We start from the raw sequence: 20,044 nt of genomic DNA on the forward strand, positions 1-20,044 counted from the left end.
CCATTGAGATCTTAGTCATGAATTCTTTGCCTACATTGATATCTAAAAGAGTTTTTCCTACATTTTTTCTAGCATTCTAGGTTTCACATGTCACATTTAAGTCTTTTATTCATCCTGAATTAATTTTTCTGAATTGCGAGAAAGATGGATCCTGTTTCATTCTTCTGTATAAATCAGTAGCATTCTTATTGATCAAGACCAGTCAACTGAGAGTGAAACCAAAGACTCAATACCATTCACAGTAGATACAAAGAAAATAAAATACCTAGAAGTATACTTAACCAAGGAGGTAAAAGATCTCTACAAAGAGAACTATGAAATTCTGAGGGGGGAGGGAACACACATGACACAAATAAATGGAAAATCATATCATGCCCGTGGATCAGTGAAATAAACATTGTTAAAATATCCATAGTACCCAAAGTGATTTACAGATTCCATATAATCACTGTCAATGTCTTTCACATAGAATAATTTTATGTTTCATTTAGAACCAGAAAAGAGCCCAAACAGCCAAAACAATCTTAAGCAAAAAGATCAAATCTGGAGTCATCATCTTATTAGATTTAAAACTATACTACAAGGCTATAGTAACCAAAATAGCATGGTATTAGCACAAACATAGAGACATAGACCAATGGAAGAGAATAGAGACCCCAGATATAACACCCTCTACCTTTAGACAATTGATCCAGCAAAGCAGAATGTGGCTTCTTTATACACTGGGTAAAGAAGCCACATTCCATAAATGGTGCTGAGAAAATTAAATGTTGGTCATATGTGTTTCTATCACAAACCTCAGGCTCTAGCCACATAGAATGTGTGGTCATTTATGTTGTTGCATATGCCATCTTCCTTGTTTGGAAAATGTATTCACACTCCAGTTAAAGCCTTCTTTGAATCTCCCTAGAGGAGCTGGTAGTTTCCACTCATGAGAGCGCAGATATTATATTTATTTTATTATGTATTTATTTCTACAAAAAAAAATTTGTTCTTTTTTTGAAAAATCAATGAAAATACTGGTTCAATGCAATTAATTTCAAACAAAATCAACCTAGAAACAAAAATAGTTCTATAGATAAAATGGAAATACTTTATTAGATAATTTCTACTAAATAAATGGATATAAAAATTGTGATCTTTTTGTATGCATGTATTTCAGAAAAATAGAGTACAATGTTTTTGCTACACTGATACCTTGTATAATGTATTCCGTCTTTATTAACATAGCCTAATATATATAAGAAAACTCATGGAGCTTAAAGGAAAAAAGAGACAAACCTTAAATTATGATTGGATGCTACAATACACATCTTCTATTATTTGAAAGAACAAAAAGAAGATCAACACATTTAAAGTAATTTATGTATCTACAACAATAAAGGCAATAACAGAATATTTATTTTCAAATGTCTATGGCCCTCCAGATTCCTAAGTGTAGCCCATAGACTGAATCTGAATTTCACAGAACAAATCCCTTTTTCAAGCAGCTTTGTTCTATAAAATTTAGATTTAGTCAGAAGACTGCACTGAATGATTTAGAAGGCTACATGTGGTTCCAAAGACATAGGTTCCTCATGTCTGGTAACATTTATAAAAATTGACCAAATGGTGAATCATATAGCAAGTTTCAATACATAGAGCAGTGATTCTCAACCGGTGTGTCATGGCGCACTGGTGTGCCGTGAGAGGATCTTTGGTGTGCTGAGAAAATTTTAAAAAATCATTAATTAAATTATTTTTTAAGTTCAAAACACAGTAAGTATATTCATTTTAAATTTTTTTTTTGAGCAACATAATTTTTGTGTTCCGTGGAAGTTTAATTATAGGTTCAAGTGCGCTGTGAGATAAAAAGGTTGAAAAACCATAGAGTATTGACATGAGGTAGAGTATATACTTTGTGCACACATTGATTTGAGCTAGAAAATCTTCAGCTATGAGAAAATTCAGAATATACAAATACACAGTTTTGAATAACTTGAGTTAAAATGTGCCTTGAAATATTTAGAAATAAATACAAATTAAAATGCTGTGTTCCATGATGAAAGGCAATGTTAATAATGAAAACTGTACTTTAAGTACACATGCAAGAAAGTAAAAAGGAAGAAAATCAATATATGTTTATCACAAAATATTAGGGAGAAAACATCATGTTTGTATCAAATATGAAAGAAGAGAAGTATTAAATATCAGAAGATAATACAGTGAAAAATATCATACCTTATACTTCATACAATACAGAGGATCTACATGAGCATAACTGGTCATTTGAATAAAGTGATGAAAGTGGTATATACTGATGCAACTAATTAAGTAAAAAAAGAGAGGAATTGAGAATAATTAATGTCAGGAATAAAAAGTTAAGTCTGCCAATCCTAAAGACATTCAAAAGATATTAAGAGGATGTTAAAGATCACTTTTTAAAAACATTAAAATTTGAATACAATAAATTTTTAGAAAAAATGTAACTTAAAGGTGATAAGAGAAAGAAAAAAACTACATAATTACATAACGATTAAAGTAATGTAATGGATAATAAAAACCTTTATAATTGACACTCGCAGTAAATAGATATAGAAGTGTCCTTTCTCATTATGATAAAAAAATTTCTATCGTACAAAAAATATCACACTTAATTATTCCTTTGGAGATCAAACAAGGGCACTCAGTATCACCACTTCTATTCAGTATTGTAGTGATCATCTTGATGAGTAAAATAATGCCAAATATACATACACTTGCATGTACACATATACATGAGTGCTTGTCTCCATACATACACAAGCATGGGTATAGATATAAACAGACTTCTTTAAGTTCAGATATTATCACATATAACATGAGCATAGATAGTAAATTGAAAAGAAAATACTGTTGAGTTATTTTAATGGGGTCATTATGAAACTTTTGAGATGCATAAAACTCAAGAAATGTAAAATCCACTTAGACGGAATCAAAAGAAGTCTTCCCAGTAAGAATCATAAGCTGAGCAAATTGAAACTTGCACAGATGAATCAGAAAGGACACTGTCAACTGTATTTCTTGAAAGTGAAATAATGGACCATAACACAGTCTGTCTCAGGACTTTTCTGACTTATGTATATGGTTTTTACAAGATTACTCGATACACAGTCAATAGAAAATCAATCGTACTTCTATATACAATAAATATATAGTAAAATAGAAAATAAAAATACCATGTCTAATGGCATATAATTATTAAATAGGAATGCTTTATTGAATGATCTACATTGGGATTAAGTACATAAGCAACAGAATAAGATATACCCACAGAATGGGAGAAAATATTTGCAAATCATAAGAGATTAACATTTAAACGTATAAAGTACACTTAGAACTCAAACAGGAAAATGGTAAGCTCCTTGGGAGGGTGAGGCGAGTGAATCATTTGAGCCCAAGAGTTTGAGGTTGCTGTGAGCTGTCACAGCACGGTACTCTGCTGAGGGTGACAAAGTGAGACTGTCTCAAAAGAAAAAAAAAAAAAAGGAATGGAAATTAAAACCATAGTGAGAGCCATCACATTCACTAGATGGCTATAATTAAAAAAATAAATAAATAGAACATAATTGTTGACAAGGATGTGGAGAAATTATAACCCTCACCTCATGCATTGCTGATGGGGAGATAAAATGGCACAGTTGCTGCGGAAGACAGTGTGCCGGCTCCTCAGTTAAACATAGAATTACCATATGACCCAGAAATTTCACTACCAAGTGAAACAGTGAGATATAGCCAGAAAGACTGAAAACACGTTCACCTAAAACTCATACAAGAATGGTCATAATAGCATAGCGTTATTTACAATGGCAAAAAAGTGAAAACAACTCAAATGTCTTCCTTCCAATGCAGGCATAAACATTTGTGGTATATTAATTCAATGGAATATTATTCAGCCATAATCAGCAAAGTACTGTTACATGCTTCAATATGGATGGACCTGAAATACATTATGATAAAAGAAATAAGCTAGACAGAAAAGCTACATGTTGCATAAAAGCTGCACATTGTACATTTCCATTTATATAAAATATCTAGAATAGGCCAATTCAAAGAGACAGATGTACATTAGAAGTTGCTGAGGAAAGAATATATGAAGGAATTGGTATTGACTACAAACAGGTATTATATAGTTTTATTTTGAGGTGTTTGAAACATTCTGGAATTCATAGTGGTATTTGTAAAAATTGAGAATGTACTAAAAATCACCAAATTATATAATTTTAAATAATGAAATTTTTGTTATGTAAATTATATCTCAATAAAATAGAAATAAAATTCAACACACTCTTAAGGAAAAAAAAAAAAGAGCCTGGATATCAAGACTTATTATAAAGCTGCATCATGTAAGACAGTATCTGATATAGATACAGTTAAATGGAATAAAGTCTAGAAACAGAGCAGAGCATCTATGGACTCTTAATTTATAACAAAACTAATATTGTACAGCAGTGAGGAAACTGATATTTTCAGTAAATTTGAAATTAATGCAGCTACGAGTCTCTGAAAAGGCATCTGCGTACATATATTCTGTGACAGAACAAGGCATGGGATTCTCTGGTTTAACCACGTGCAAGTTCTTGGTCTTTGTAGCCGTTACGTGACATTTCACTTTGCGGTAATTTTTTCACTTATATGCATTTGTACTTTGGCAAAATTCTTTTGCAGTTCATAAAGTCACACCAAAGAAATAACTTAAAAATATAAAAATATAATAAAATACACAAGAAGTTCTCTATGGCCAACAAGCAGAACTGAGATCCAGGCGCAGAGGACTCCAGGAGGTAGATCTGCTTTATACCTTTGAATCTGGGCTAGGGAATTAACAAGCTGCTTCATAGTATAGCAAGATCTCTATCACTTGCTCTTCACAAGTGAAACAGGTTTTGCTTTTCATTGTTATTTATTTAATGATACAGTTTTTCAGAAGTAAACTATGGATTTTCTTAAATGATTCTAGGCTCTAGTTAAGGAGGGTTTTGTTTCTTTGTTTGTTTGTTTTTAATAAGTTAGAAATAGGATCTTACTTTGTTGCCCAGGCTGAAATACAATGGGGTCAGTATAGCTCACTGTGCCTTTGAACTCCTGGGCTCTAGAGATTCTCCTACCACAGCCTCCTGAATAGCTGGGACTACTGACATTCCCTATCATCCCCAGCTGATTTTTCTTATATTTTCATATAGACCCAATCTTCCTATGTTGCCTAGACTGGTCTCAAACTCCTGGCCATCAGCCATCCTCCTGCTCAGCCTCCCAGAGTGTTAGGATTATAGGCATGAGCCACCAACATCAGTTTAGAGGAGTTTAACGGTTTGACATTGGGTGATTGTTACAATTTGGTAGGGGTCCAATGTTATGGAGATTAATCTAACCAGACAGAAATAGCCAAATTTAAATTTCCTGACAATAAGATGGAGACAGGTAGTCATATACACACATAAACCCGTCTGCAACAGTGTTAATTCCCTTTTACATTTATTGTGTTCTCCATTCTCTTTGGAAGAAAGATATGCATTTTAATACTCATACAATATGTAATTTCAAACTTGATCCTCAAGGTAAAAGGAAAAGGCTACTATCAGATGTTTTAAAAATAATCTCCTTTATTTTGTAATAATAATGGTTAGAGGTTCAATATTTCTACTCAAACACAGAGGCAGGCAGGCATATTTGCCAAAGTCCTCACAATGTTTGCCGTCGCCTTTACAGGAGACAACATTTATAAAACCTTTACCTCTCATGGCAGGTGTGGAGTCTTCTCCTGAGAATTTGTGCTGTTCAGATACTGCTTTTCATTTGAACTTCAAATACTTTTAAAAAATAGGTGCTGCATTTTAATATCATTTAAAAATGAGAAGCCTTTTATTTTTGTCATTAAAATATCTTCCATGGATTTACTTTACAAAATGAGTCAAAGTCAAAACTAATTACTGTCTTATAGTCAGCAAAGATCTGAAAATAGGACAATTTTTTTTTACATAGGTCTGTTTTTCTCAAAAGAAAATTAAATGCATGTCTTAAATAATTTCAAATACATTTAATAAGATTCTTCTTTGAGAACTGTGAGAATTAACTGAATTATTATAGTCCTTTTGAATAACTGGAAAACTAATTCTGGGAGCTAGACTATTTCCTTTTGTTGTTTGTTTTCATGACCCAATATGAGGTTTAATAAACACTTTAAGTAAAAAAAAAAAAAAAAGTATGTCATCTAGGAAAATTATTTCCTAAAGTATTTCTTCAATATGCAATATGTTTAGAGGTAAATAATACTGTAGAATTATAAAATTTTATTGTCCATTTTTTTAAACCAGAAAACTAAAATATCTGTTTTCTGTTTTGCTTGGACAGGCTTGGACTCCTGGATCATCTGGTGACTTCAAAAACCTGGTGAGATCTCTTTTTCTAATCTTTGGAAGATGTTTTTCTTCCTATTTCAAGCTTAATTATTTAAAAAAAATTCTTCCTTCACTTCCATTCTCTGAGTTAAAATCTAATAAAGCCAGTTGAAAAGGTCAATTACATCTTAACCTGTGTCTCCTGATCTGGTAAGTAAGGTTTTTTTGAGATTTAACTTCAGAAATCTGGTGCACATTCTGAACTAAAGTATCATTTTTTAAGGAAACAAAACATCGTCTTGGAAAGAGTCTTCAATAGAAAAGAAGATTATGCAGGGAAAAGGCAGAAAGCACCAATCTGAAAAATTTCTTTTAAAATGGATCAAATGCAAAAGCAAGTTGAAAATCAGAGAGGAGCTGATAACTGGGTCATTACTGTTAATCCGACACTGAGTGTTGGCACTAGAGTTTATGTGTTACAAAGCTTGAAACACAATGAAGGCACTATTCCTTTCCACGTGGAAACTCTTAACATTCTCATAGCATTGGCCTGGCACATATCTTATAGGTCTGGTAAAGATTGTTTAATAATAATAATTAAAAAAAAGACTGGTTAAGATAGAAGATTTTCTGTGAAGTGTATTTTTTCCAAATGGTAGCTTTGTGATCATGTTTGGCCACATCCAGTTGTTTTTTTTTTCTCCAGATGTTGTTGACATATTGCTCATGTTCAAATTTATGCATTGGGGAGAGCCTACCGTATTCTGAATCTACGCAAAATTATAAAATGTATTTTACCATTTTTTTTAATCTTATTTACTATTCTAAAGAGACATCTACTTTTGATTTCTGTATAGTCTGGGATCCCCCCTTTCCTGACTGTGTAACTGTTTCTATATACAGAACCACGAGAAATATGAACTGTAAGTGAATGGGTAGCAATAAACCTATTTTTTGTACTATACCCTATTTTTCAGTATCATACCCTATTTTTCAGTATCGACTGGGTACTGCTGGGTCAGAGTGGGAGAGTGGTGGGAGGTCAGGATCTCCTTGTGTTGTCCATTATCTTTCCCTTCCAAATGCTTCTCAGGGTTTCTCAGCTGAGTATCTTAGGATCATCTTATTTCCATGCTGCTTCTGTCTTTCAACTCCGTACCTCCCACTGAACAGTAACACGCAGAATTACAGCACATGAAAGATCTCGTAACTACTGACAGCCATGGGCCATGCCTTTTTCCTTAGGTGTTTGTGTTTAGTCTCTCTTTTCAACAACAGTGCAAACTCATATATTGTTGGGGTCTGCATACCTCCTAAAAGAATCCATTTTAACATGCTTTACTTCTACCTTATTTCCTGTGTTTGAGTCCTGTGAGACAAGTGAAGAATAAGTCACCCTAAAATACTCTGTTAGCACTTTACCCAGCTTGTGGTGAAGACAAGCTGCTTTTTATTGTGCTAAATAGTTCAGCCTTTCATCACACAGACTTCTGCTGGGTATGAGTACAATTTTGCATTACCTTTGGATGGGTTACATACAAATTTCTCCCAAACAGAGACATAGCAGTTCACAATGATGAATTCAGTGCTCCATATTTATCCATTAAGTAGGAACAACAGAAATTCCTTAATAATTTTTAAAAGTCCTGATCAAATTCTTAGCCAACTTTCATCCTTAGGATGAGGGTCAGTCTCTCTTTTCTCTCAGCACTTTCTGCAAATGAAAGCCTTGCTTAGGCTTCATTGAGAGAACTCGAAATAGTCGTAGAAACATGATAGAACTTTTGTAGAAATTTATAAAGTAGAAATATAATAGAAATTTACATATCAAAATTTTGTATCCCCAATTTCATCATAATGAATCCTAGCATTCCTGTGTATTTTCCCATCCTAAACGTTTTTTAGCTGTGCAAGTTGGATCGGGGGCCTGTGACTGTCCTTTCACCTAAATTTCACCTTCTTCATTAAATTGTCAGTGTGGTCTCCCTGTTCTAGATGAGCACAGTGATACTCTGGGTCTTCTAGTTTATTACACTTTTAATTCATGTTTTATAAAAATGACAAAATATCAATTTTAGAACAATACTTCTCATACTTATTTATCCCACCATGTTTCCCATGAGTTTTTCCTCCTCATTCTGACATGTAAGATGTAATTAGTATTGCCACACTTATCCAAAACCAGCCTTTCTTCAGCATATACCAAGATAAGATTGTTTTGTTCTTCCCACGTAAAGCCCCTACCGTCACAATTTCTGCTTCTGTGAGCAGAATCATCTCTTGTATCTGCCCATACATCCATTTAATATTCATTCCTCAAGGCCAAATTCAGGTCCTGCTATCTCCTAGAAGTGTTTATTGTTTTACATTTTGTAGTTTAATTGCCCCTCTCCAGGAAATCTTTATTTTCAGGATGACAAGGGGGAGGACTTTTATCTCATACTATCATATGTTACAAGGTTCTTGTGTTAGATTTGGAAAATAGCTGTTTTCCACTAAGCAATTTTGTGAGCTTGTGACATGAGGTAAAAATTTCATTGTTAGCGCAGCATACCTCGTGCACCATTCATTATTAAGTGGCTACTCAATAAATATTTTCAGTTGACTAACTTATTTAGGATTATAACTCTACTTAAAAATATCAAACTTAAATTTTTATGACTATAATTGTTTGCTTTTGTCAAATTATTATTTTTAAGAAAAAAATGACATGAACATGAAAGATGATACAAGTAGTACCTTGAAAAAATCCGAATTATTGGGTGGTACCTGTGGCTCAAGGAGTAGGCTACCAGCCCCATATGTTGGAGGTGGCAGGTTCAAGCCCAGCCCTGGCCAAAAACTGCAACAACAACAAAAAATCTAAATTATTATAATATATTCTATAAAATTGGGTTTTTACAGTACAATTGGAGAGAAAGGAAAATAAATGTTAAGTGAAAACCACAGTAGTTTTGAAATATAAATGATAATATGCTAACTTATATTACAAATTAAATACCTTGAAATCTACTCTATTCAATGATATAATACTCAAGCTAAAAAATAATATTTACTGTGTAACTACTAAAAATTCATTTCACCTCCTATTCCCCACATAGAAGTTGAAATATGTACAGAAAATCTAACCGCAGCATTTTTTTCACTTAAATAAGATAATGTGTTCAATGTTTACAATTCAGTGATTTTTGTATCTGTGTAATTGCAGCAATTTGTTCCAATTCATAAATTTTATTTTCTGCACCTGGAGTTTGGACTTGTAAAGGGGTCAAAATAGTAACATAGGCTGATGACGTATAGTGGAAGGGCATGTGAATTCCAGCATTCCCTGCATGGCAGGCCCAGCGTAGATACTTTTCCAATGTAGTCTCAGGTCAGGCTTCCAGTCACACTTTCAGGAGGGTGTTCTGGTCTACCATTAGAGATGAGAAGATTAATGGTCAGAGAGGTTAGTTAGTTTGTTCACCATTACATAGTTAATTAACCAAGATGCCAAGCTTTTAACCTATCCCTTGGAGTTCAAAGACTACACCGAGATCCATTTCCTCAGTAAGCTTTCAATGAAACCCAGTTGTATGTGTATTTGAGAAATAGCCCTTAAAATGAGTTTTTGTCTTGTGTACTTTTAGAATTATTTAACAAAAATTCAAAACAGCTTAATTTAAATCCAAAGGAAAAAAAAATTGTCACAGCCCATTTTGGACATATGTATACATATACCTTTTGTATATGTATAACCATGTCATCAGTAAGTGAAGCAAAATCTATGGTAACCCTTTAATCCTTCTGCAGTTAGACAATGATGATTAATGAATGCTTCATTTTCTCATTGGTATTCTCAGTTTTTTAATGCAAATTTTATGCAACTTTGTCCATCCTGAATTTTTTTACAATAATACAGGTATCTTGAAAATCATATTCCTATGCTTAACATTAGTCATGAGATTTATTTCGAATAATGCAATTTTGTCAACTGTGGTATTGCATCTTCCAAGCATTGAGTGCGGTCTCTAATCTAGAGAATGAAAAATATGTATTTTTCTTTAACAAATGTCAAAACATATTAATATTTTAAGTTACTCTATCCCCCAAAATTAAATATTTTTTGGTAAATACTGTATGTTTTCTAAAGTTGTTATGTAGTGTGTATAAATTTGAGGGAACAAACTACACCTAATTCTACCTCACAATTTTGACTTTTAAAACATATAGTGTAGAAAACAACTCTGCACATTTTAAAACAATACAACTATTAACATTATTATCACTGTTAGTATGTGATTCTGACATAAATCATCATGGTATGAGAATAAATCACACACTTAGAGACCACAGGAAGGTATCCTACTCTCATGAATTTATTAATAGATTTATTCTCTCACAATTTAGGAACAATTTTGTGCACATGATCTGATAAGGATTGGGTAAGATAAAAATTTATGTGACATGCCCTAGACTTGCAGGACCTTCATTTTATGTCTTCTACATAATTAGATGATTTTATTTATTATTTAAATAAATTTTTATTGAATAAAATTATGAACATTTGCTTTAAGGCCTTTGCTTATTTCCCTTTATTTTGATGGCATAGCAGGTTATTGGAAGTCATGAAGATAGGGTAAGAGATACTGTTAGTGTCCATCAGTATCCGGGTTTTCTATTCTTTGTTGAATATAAGGAGATTATATTTTCCCTCCACCTTGCAGTTAGGAGGGGCCATGGGATTGCTACTGGCCAAGGGAAAAATAAAAGTGGACTTCATCCCTTCTGTACAGAGGAGGTGAAAAGCTTCTGGGTGGTTTTTCAGAATCACTGTTCCTCTGCGGAGGAGATTACAGAGGAGGCATCTGTTTGAGATAGTAGAGACACGTGATTGAATCCTCCTGACCTCTGAGTCTCCGGATGGAAGACAGCTGTTGTGAAGATTCTCCCAGTTCTATAGCTTGCTTATATGAATGAGAAATAAATTGTTGTCTTAAGCTGCTGAGTTGCTTGTTTGTTTTGTTTTGTTACTGTAGCATAAAGCCCGTCCACACTAATCAAATAGACCAGGGCACACTGGGGACTACAGCCTTTGGGTAATTCTGAAATCTACAGCCATGTTTCAGTAGTCATATTTTGACGATTTTATTTTTGACCTTGAAATAGTTCTTTCCTTACCTTTACCAAATAATCTGGATTACCTCTAATTTTTTTTTTCCTAGCAAATAACCTAAACTTCAATGTAAAGGCTTTGAGAAAATATATACTAAAACATTTAATATATAGGACACATCTCAATTCAAAATGGTCTACTTTCCAATTGAAAAATGAACAGCCATTCTTGTAAGAATATTTTAAAGTTTTTTTTTTTTTTTTGGCCGGGGCTGGGTTTGAACCCGCCACCTCCGGCATATGGGACCAGCACCCTACTTCTTGAGCCACAGGTGCCGCCCAAATATTTTAAAGTTTTTAATCTTAACTGTCATTAAGCAACAATCCGTGTTAAAGGACATATTACAATCGTATCCTAAATTACAAGAGTGACTGTGTCTTTATGGTTTTATTTTGGTGTGGTGCTCAGAGTTAAATACGTTCAGCTCTTACCTTACTTTTAGAATAACCTGAAACAATCCCTCCTATGTCTTTGGCTTTTTATTTTTGCCTTTCATAGTAGAAGTCTCCCTATGGTATTTCTTTTTAAGAGTCATACCAATTTAAATGACACCACCAGGCCAGCTAACTTCATTTCTACAGCAGTTCACTAGTTAAACATAACTACTTCACACATAGTACTAGAGATAAAAAACAATTTTATACCATTACCTGGAAATGAAAGAATTTAAATTTATTAATAAGGAAGGGGCACACCAAATTATGTCTCATGGGGTACTTCATGTGAGTCATAAGTAGTCCCTAAAATTATGGGATATTCAAATTCATCTCAATAATTTTATTCTACTTGTAAGAATCAGAGTCCCTGTATCAGGGATTTAGTCCAACGTGAAATGTTACATCCCCACAATAATTTCCTATTCACCAAGTATGTGCTTATTTCTCTCACCTAATTTTATCTTCGAGATGGAGTCCAAAAAACCTTCACAAGGCAGCATGATCTATTTTGGAAGGACTACTAGTGTTTGAGCAATTTCCCTGGCATTAAGCAAAAAAAAAAAAAAAAAAAAAAAGTAATTGTTTTTCCCTCAGGGTAGCATAGGACTCACATGTTTGCTAGTAATAGTCCTGAAGAGTTGGCCTCCAATAGCATTAATACCCTGTTTCCCTGAAAATAAGACAGTGTCTTATTTTAAGGTGTGCTCCCAAAGATGCACTAGGTCTTATTTTCAGGGGACGTCTTATCTTTCCTGTAAGTAGGTCTTATTTTTGGAGAATGTCTTATTTTCAGGGAAATGGGGTAAGTGGACTGCAGAGAAGAATGGTCTCTTAGTAGAAATTAAATAATCTACTGTTTTTCTTATTTTAGTCATTCTTATCTGACATAGAATATTAAAAATGCCTTTATGAAAACAATCTGAATAGTGATGCAAACAAATCTGACGTTGTCTTATCTATCACAGTACTAATATATCGAAGGAATGTTTTGTGGTTAATTAAGCACACATTCCCTGTGTGATTTCCTTCCTCCTATCCTAAATCAAGCAGTTCCTCTCCAGGTGTTCACCAAAATAAAAATAATACCAAATTGTGTTTTTCTAATTTTCAGAAACTTCCTATTTATTATTCTGTTTTTGTGTGTTACCTTTTTATTTTGGGCACTCAGAGCACTGGACTTACTGTTTAATGAGTATTGTGTATTCCTGATTCCAGGAAAGCTCTACAGTGGCAGGTGATGGCCCCAGGTCTCATCCTCACCCCTTTCTAGAGAGCACGAAAGCAATGGCCACTCTGCCCAAGGCTGAACACTGAATCTGCAATACAAACCCTAAGCTCACAGGGAGATGTATTCCTTTAGAAGTTGCCCACAAACATATCCAAACATATGAAGGTGTCTTTCTGAGGTCATTCCTGATTTCTAGTTGTTGATGAACTAGGTTACCTTCTGTGAAAATTGGAGACATATAGTGGAAGATGTCATTTACAATTTCAGAAACAAATAAGAATTAGGGAAATATGGAATTATAATATGGAAAATTATATAGTCCATTTAATTTTTTGAAAAAAAATTGAGTATGCATTTTAGTAACCTTACAAACTTTTGTTTTCATTAGTCTCACGTTAATATTACTTCAGTGTCAAGTAAGTATCTTTGACTATTAATTTGCTTTTTTTTTTCATGGATATGGAATATGTTGGTTCATCTGTATTTAGCTATTGTTATTAAACTCAAGTCCCCGATACTTGGATTTTACTCATTGTACCAGAATGTTTATTGCAGCCCAATTCATAATTGCTAAGTCATGGAAAAAGCCCAAGTGCCCATCGATCCACGAATGGATTAATAAATTGTGGTATATGTACACCATGGAATATTATGCTGTTTTAAAGAGAGATGAAGACCTTACCTCTTTCATGTTTACATGGATGGAGCTGGAACATATTCTTCTTAGTAAAGTATCTCAAGAATGGAAGAAAAAGTATCCAGTGTACTCAACCCTACTATGAAACTAATTTATGGATTTCACATGAAAGCTATAACCCAGTTATAACCTAAGAATAGGGGGAAGGAGGAAAGGGAGGAGAGAGGGGGAAGGGGGGCAGAGGAAGGGTGATTGGTGGGATTGCACCTGCAGTGCATCTTACAAGGGTACATGTGAAACTTAGTAAATGTAGAATGTAAATGTCTTAACACAATAACTAAGAAAATGCCAGGAAGGCTATGATAACCAGTGTGATGAAAATGTGTCAAACGGTCTATAAAACCAGTGTATGGTGCCCCATGATCACATTAATGTACACAGCTATGATTTAATAATAAAATAAAATAAAAAATAAATTAAAAAAAACTTTCTCCAAATAAAATAACTCTATTACTAACAGAGAGCAGTTTTTCTCAAATGACTACTGATTTTCAGGTATTAATGATAGCAGACACAGGCATTTTTGCTTTTTTTTACATGTACAGCTTTTTGCTACAACCACCATCAATTGCTCTGAATATTTATTTTTCTTATGTACTCACGTTATATAAAATTTTACAATGTGGAGGGGCAGTGCCTGTGGCTCAGTGGGTATGGCCCTGGCCCCGGCCTCATTACTGAGGATGGCAGGTTTGAACTCGAACTTGGCCGACTGCAACAAAAAATTGCCAGGCATTGTGGTGGGGGAGTAGCATCCCAGCTACTCAGGAGGCTGAAGCAAGAGAATTGCCTAAGCCCAGGAGTTGGAGGTTGCTGTGAGCTGTGATGCCACAGCACTCTACCAAGGGTGATAAAGTGAGACTCTGTCTCAAAAAAAAAAATTTTTTTTTTTTTTTTTTACAATGGGCCATATAGATAACTAAAATGATTTTTAAAAATCATACTTAAAAAAATCACAGCATCTTCCTGAAGGTACTATGGTAAGTAGTAATGTGTGGATTTAAGGGATTGGAGCTATGCTAACAGGTGCATAGATGGAACAATTTACACTGCGCTGCCTACAGATACCTAGCCTTCAATCTTGAATGGGAACTCCGCTTAAGCATCCTTCGTTGCTTCTAAGGTACCCTTTACATCCTGGAGATGTGCACTGGCTTGGAGATATGGAGGACACTTAAAAGCTTGGCATCTCAGTGTTACCATGTGGATATCTGACAGTGGGGTCTTTGGTGGAATAAGATAAAAATGGAGATAACCAAGGAGGTTCTGGGAATAGATTCTCATAGAAGATTAATTCTGCCATAATTTTGTGGGTATTCTATGACATGTCTATACTGTTTAAAAGGGGTGAGCTGTCAGTAAAACATTGTGAGTGATTTCTGTTTGCCACCTAGATTCTAACAAATCAAATTAACTAGGTTGCATACTTTGGTAACCATGTAGTGATTATATGTGTTATTCCGAAGACTAGAGTGGCTGGCTTCTGTCTTGCTTCTTGATTGTCTTGAAGTCATCTGCTTCTCAGAAAGATATTTCCTTCTAGAAAAAACTTTGAGGGAAAGGAATGCCTAATTACAAGAGATATCGTCAGGTTTTCTTTGAGTGTTATTTTGCTTGAATGATACTCTTTTTAAAATAAAAATTGAATAATTTTTTACCTCAATACCCAAGATTTGTCAAGTTGATAGGAAAAGTCCATGGTTTGCTAAGAGATAGTGATGTAATTTTGGGAATTGAAAGTGCAAGTTCATTAATGTCTTTGTCAATGTAGCCTCAGGATTCTGCAATGATAACACTTCATGTATCAACTCTCCTAATTAGTTCTTTTAATGTACAGAAGCTGTTTAGTTTAATCAAGTCTCATTTATTTTTGTTACATTTCCATATGGAGTCCTACTCATAGATGCCAGATAAGTCAATGTCCAGAAGAGCTTTACCTAGTTTTTGTTCTAGAATTTTTATAGTTTCAAGTCTTACATTTAAGTACTTATTCTACTTGTTTCTATTTTTCTAGAAAAATAGAAACATGTACAGTGAGAGCTAAGGATCCAGTTTCTTTCTTCATATGACTGTATGATTTAACAAGCACCATTCCTTAAATAGGATGTCCTCTCCCCAGCATATGTTTTCTTTTTTTTATTGTTAAATCATAGCTGTGTACATTAGTGCAATCAAGGGGTACAATGTGCTGGTTTCATATACAATCTGAAATATTCTCATAAAACTGTTCAACGTAGCCTTCATGGCATTTTCTTAGTTATTGTATACAGACATTTGTATTCTAAATTTAGTAAGTTTCGCCTGAACCCATTCTAAGATGCACCATAGGTGTGGCCGCACCCATTACTCTCCCTCCTTTCTAACTTCCCCCCTCCCTTCCTCTTCCTTGGCCCTTTCCCCATATTCTTGTGCTATAGTTGGGTTATAGTCTTCATGTGAAAGCTATAAATTAGTTTCATAGTAGGTCTGAGTACATTGGATACTTTTTCTTCCATTCCTGAAATACTTTGCTAAGAAGAAGTAAAGAGGTAAAGTCTCCATCTTTCTTTAAGGCTGCATAATATTCCATGGTATACATGTACCACAATTTGCTAGTCCATTCATGGGTTTCTTCCATGACTTAGCAATTATGAATTGGGCTGCAATAAACATTCTGGTACAGATGTCTTTGTTATATTGTGATTTTTGGTCTTCTGGGCATAAACCTAGTAAAGGAATTATAGGACCGAATGGCAGGTCTATTTTTAGGTCTCTAAGTATTCTCCAAACATCCTTCCAGAAGGAACGTATTAGTGTGCATTCCCACCAGCAGTGTAGAAGTGTGCCCTTTTCTCCACATCCATGCCAACATCTCTGGTTTGGGGACTTTTTTTTATGTGAGCTACTCTTACTGGGGTTAGGTGATATCTCAAAGTAGTTTTGATTTGCATTTCTCTGATGAGTAAGGATGATGAGCTTTTTTTCATGTGTTTGTAAATTGTGCATCTGTTTTCTTTACAGAATTTTCTCTTCAAGTCCCTTGCCCACCCTGAGATGGAATCACTTATTCTTTTCTTGCTAATACGTTTGAGTTCTCTGTGGATTCTGGTTATTAAACCTTTATCAGAGGTATAACCTGCAAATATTCTTTCCCATTCTGAGGGCTGTCTGATTGCCTTACTTACTATGTTCTTGGCTGTGCAGAAGCTTTTTAGTTTGATCAGGTCCCAATAATGTATTTCTGATACTACTTCAATTGCCTGGAGAGTCCTCCTCATAAAATATTCACCCAGGCCGATTCCTTCAAGAGTTTTCCCTGCACTTTCTTCAAGTATTTTTATAGTTTCATGTCTTAAGTTTAAATCTTTTATCCAGTGAGAGTCTATCTTAGTTAATGGTGAAAGGTGTGGGTCCTGTTTCAGTCTTTTATAGATTGCCAACCAGTTCACCCAGCACTATTTGTTAAATAGGGAATCTTTTCCCCACTGAATGTTTGTAATTACCTTGTCAAAGATCAAATAACGGTAAGTAGCTGGATTCATCTCTTGGTTCTCTATTCTTTTCCGGACATCTACTTCTCTGTTTTTGTGCCAGTGCCATGCTGTTTAGATCACTATCTATTTATAGTACAGTCTCAGGTCTGGTAGCATGATTCCTCCGCTTTGTTTTATTTGTAAGTAATGTTTTGGCTATTCGAGGTTTTTTCTGATTCCATATAAAAAGAAGTATTATTTTTTCAAGATCTTGAAAGTATGACAGTGGAGCTTTAATAGGAATTGCAATAAATTATATATTGTGGGCAGTGCCTGTGGCTCAAGGGGTAGAGCGCTGGTCCTATATGCCGGAGGTGGCGGGTTCAAACCCAGCCCCGGCCAAAAAAAAAAAAAAAAATTATATATTGCTTTGGGTAGTATAGACATTTTAACAATGTTTATTCTTCCCAGCCATGATCATGGTATGTTTTTCCATTTTTTAACATCTTCAGCTATTTCTTTTCTTAAAGTTTCATAGTTCTCTTTATAGAGATCTTTCACATCCTTTGTTAGGTATACACCCAAATATTTCATCCTCTTTGGCACTACTGTGAAAGGAATAGAGTCCTGGACTATATTTTTAGCTTGTTTAATGTTGGTATATATAAAGGCTACAGATTTATGGGTGTTGATTTTGTAGCCTGAGACATTGCTGTATTCCTTGATTACTTCTAAAGTTTTGTAGTAGAATCCCTAGTGTTTTCCAGATATATGATCATATCATCTGCAAAAAGTGAAAGTTTGATCTCTTCTGACCCTATGTGGATACCCTTGATCACCTGTAATTGCAATGGCTAAAACTTCCATTACAATGTTAAAGAGCAATGGAGACAATGGGCAACCTTGCCTGGTTCCTGCTCTAAGTGGAAATGATTTCAATTTAACTCCATTCAATACGATATTGGCTGTGGGTTTGCTGTAGATGGCCTCTATTAGTTTAAGAAATGTCCTTTCTATACCAATTTTCTTATGTGTTCTTATCGTGAAGGGATGCTGGATATTATCAAAAGCTTTTTCTGTGTTGAAAAAATTGAGAGAATCATATGGTCTTTATTTTTTAGTTTGTTTATGTGCTGAATTACATTTATAGATTTATGTATATTAAACCAGCCTTGAGACCCTGGGATAAATCCCTCTTGGTCGTGGTGTATAATTTTTTTGATGTGTTGTTGGATTCTGTTTGTTAGGATCTTATTGAGTATTTTTTGCATCAATATTCATTAGTGATATTGGTCTATAATTTTCTTTTCTTGTTGGGTCTTTCCCTGGTTTGGGGATGAAGGTGATGTTTGCTTCGTAGAATGTGTGGAGTAATATTCCTTATTTTTCTATATTTTGGAAGAAGTTTAGTAATATAGGTACTAGTTCTTCTTTAAATGTTTGGTAGAATTCTGACGTAAAGCCATCTGGTCCTGGGCTTTTCTTTTTAGGGAGATTTTGTATAGTTGATGCTATTTCAGAACTTGATATAGGCCTGTTCAACATTTCCACTTCGTTCTGGCTAAGTCTTGGTAGGTGACGTACTTCTAAGTATTGGTCGATTTCTTTCAGATTTTCATATTTCTGAGAGTAGGGTTTCTTATAGTATTCGTTAAGGATTTTTTGAATTTCTGAGGGGTCTGTTGTTATTTCATCATTACCATTTCTGATTGATGAAATTAGAGATTTTACTCTTTTTTTTTCCTGGTTAGGTTGGCCAAAGGTTTATCTATTTTATTGATCTTTTCAAAAAACCAACTTTTGGATTTATTGATCTGTTGTATAATTCTTCTGTTTTCAATTTCATTTAATTCTGCTCTGATTTTGTTTATTTCTTTTCTTCTGGGTTTCAGGTTGAAATGTTCTTCCTTTTCCAGTTGCTTGAGATGTCCCATTAGGTTATTAACTTCCTCTCTTTCTGTTCTTGAGAAAGGCTTGCAGTGTTATAAATTTCCTTCTTAGGGCTGTCTTTGCAGTATCCCAGAGGTTCTGATAATTTGTGTCTTCATTGTTGTTTTGTTCCAAAAATTTGGTGATTTCCTTCTTAATCTCATCTATAATCCATCTATCCTTCAGCATAAAGTTGTTTAGCTTCCATGTTTTTGTATGGGTATGCAGATTCTGTTGTTGTTGAGTTCAACTTTTATTCCATGATGGTCTGAGAAGATGCAAGGAATAATTTCTAATTTCTTAAATTTGCTAGGGTTAGATTGTGGCCTAGGATGTGGTTGATATTTGAATATGTTCTGTGGGCTGATGAGAAGAATGTGTATTCAGTTTTGTTGGGATGAAATGTTCTGTAGATGTTTGTTAAGTCAAGTTGTTGAATTGTTAAGTTTAAATCTAAAATTTCTTTGCTTAGCTTCTTTTTGGGGGATCTATCCAGCACTGCTAAAGGGGTGTTAAAATCTCCAACTACCATGGAACTGGAGGAAATCAAGTTGCTCATGTCTGTTAGAGTTTCTCTTATAAATTAAGGTGCATTCTGGTTTGGTGCATAAATATTAATAATTGAAAACTCATCATATTGAGTATTACCTTTAACAAATATGAAGTGTCTATCCTTATCTTTCCTTATTTCTGTTGGTTTAAAGCCTATTGCATCTGCAAATAGGATTGCAACACCTGCTTTTTTCTGCTTTCCATTTGCCTGGATTATAGATGACCATCCCTTCACCTT

General features: G+C 34.2%; 1 protein-coding gene across 28 annotated transcripts in view; it reads left to right on the forward strand.

The window, feature by feature from the left end:
• Positions 1 to 20,044, forward strand: part of PTPRD (protein tyrosine phosphatase receptor type D) — a 2,247,062-nt gene that overhangs the window by 868,681 nt on the left and 1,358,337 nt on the right. For all 28 annotated transcript variants that reach the window (XM_053572732.1, XM_053572883.1, XM_053572736.1 and 25 more), the window contains exon 6: positions 6,370 to 6,408. The gene's annotated coding sequence lies outside the window, so the exon portion shown is untranslated. The remainder of the gene's footprint in view (positions 1 to 6,369; positions 6,409 to 20,044) is intronic.

Source organism: Nycticebus coucang, chromosome 2 (assembly GCF_027406575.1).
Source record: "Nycticebus coucang isolate mNycCou1 chromosome 2, mNycCou1.pri, whole genome shotgun sequence".
NCBI classification, from domain to species: Eukaryota; Metazoa; Chordata; class Mammalia; order Primates; family Lorisidae; genus Nycticebus; species Nycticebus coucang.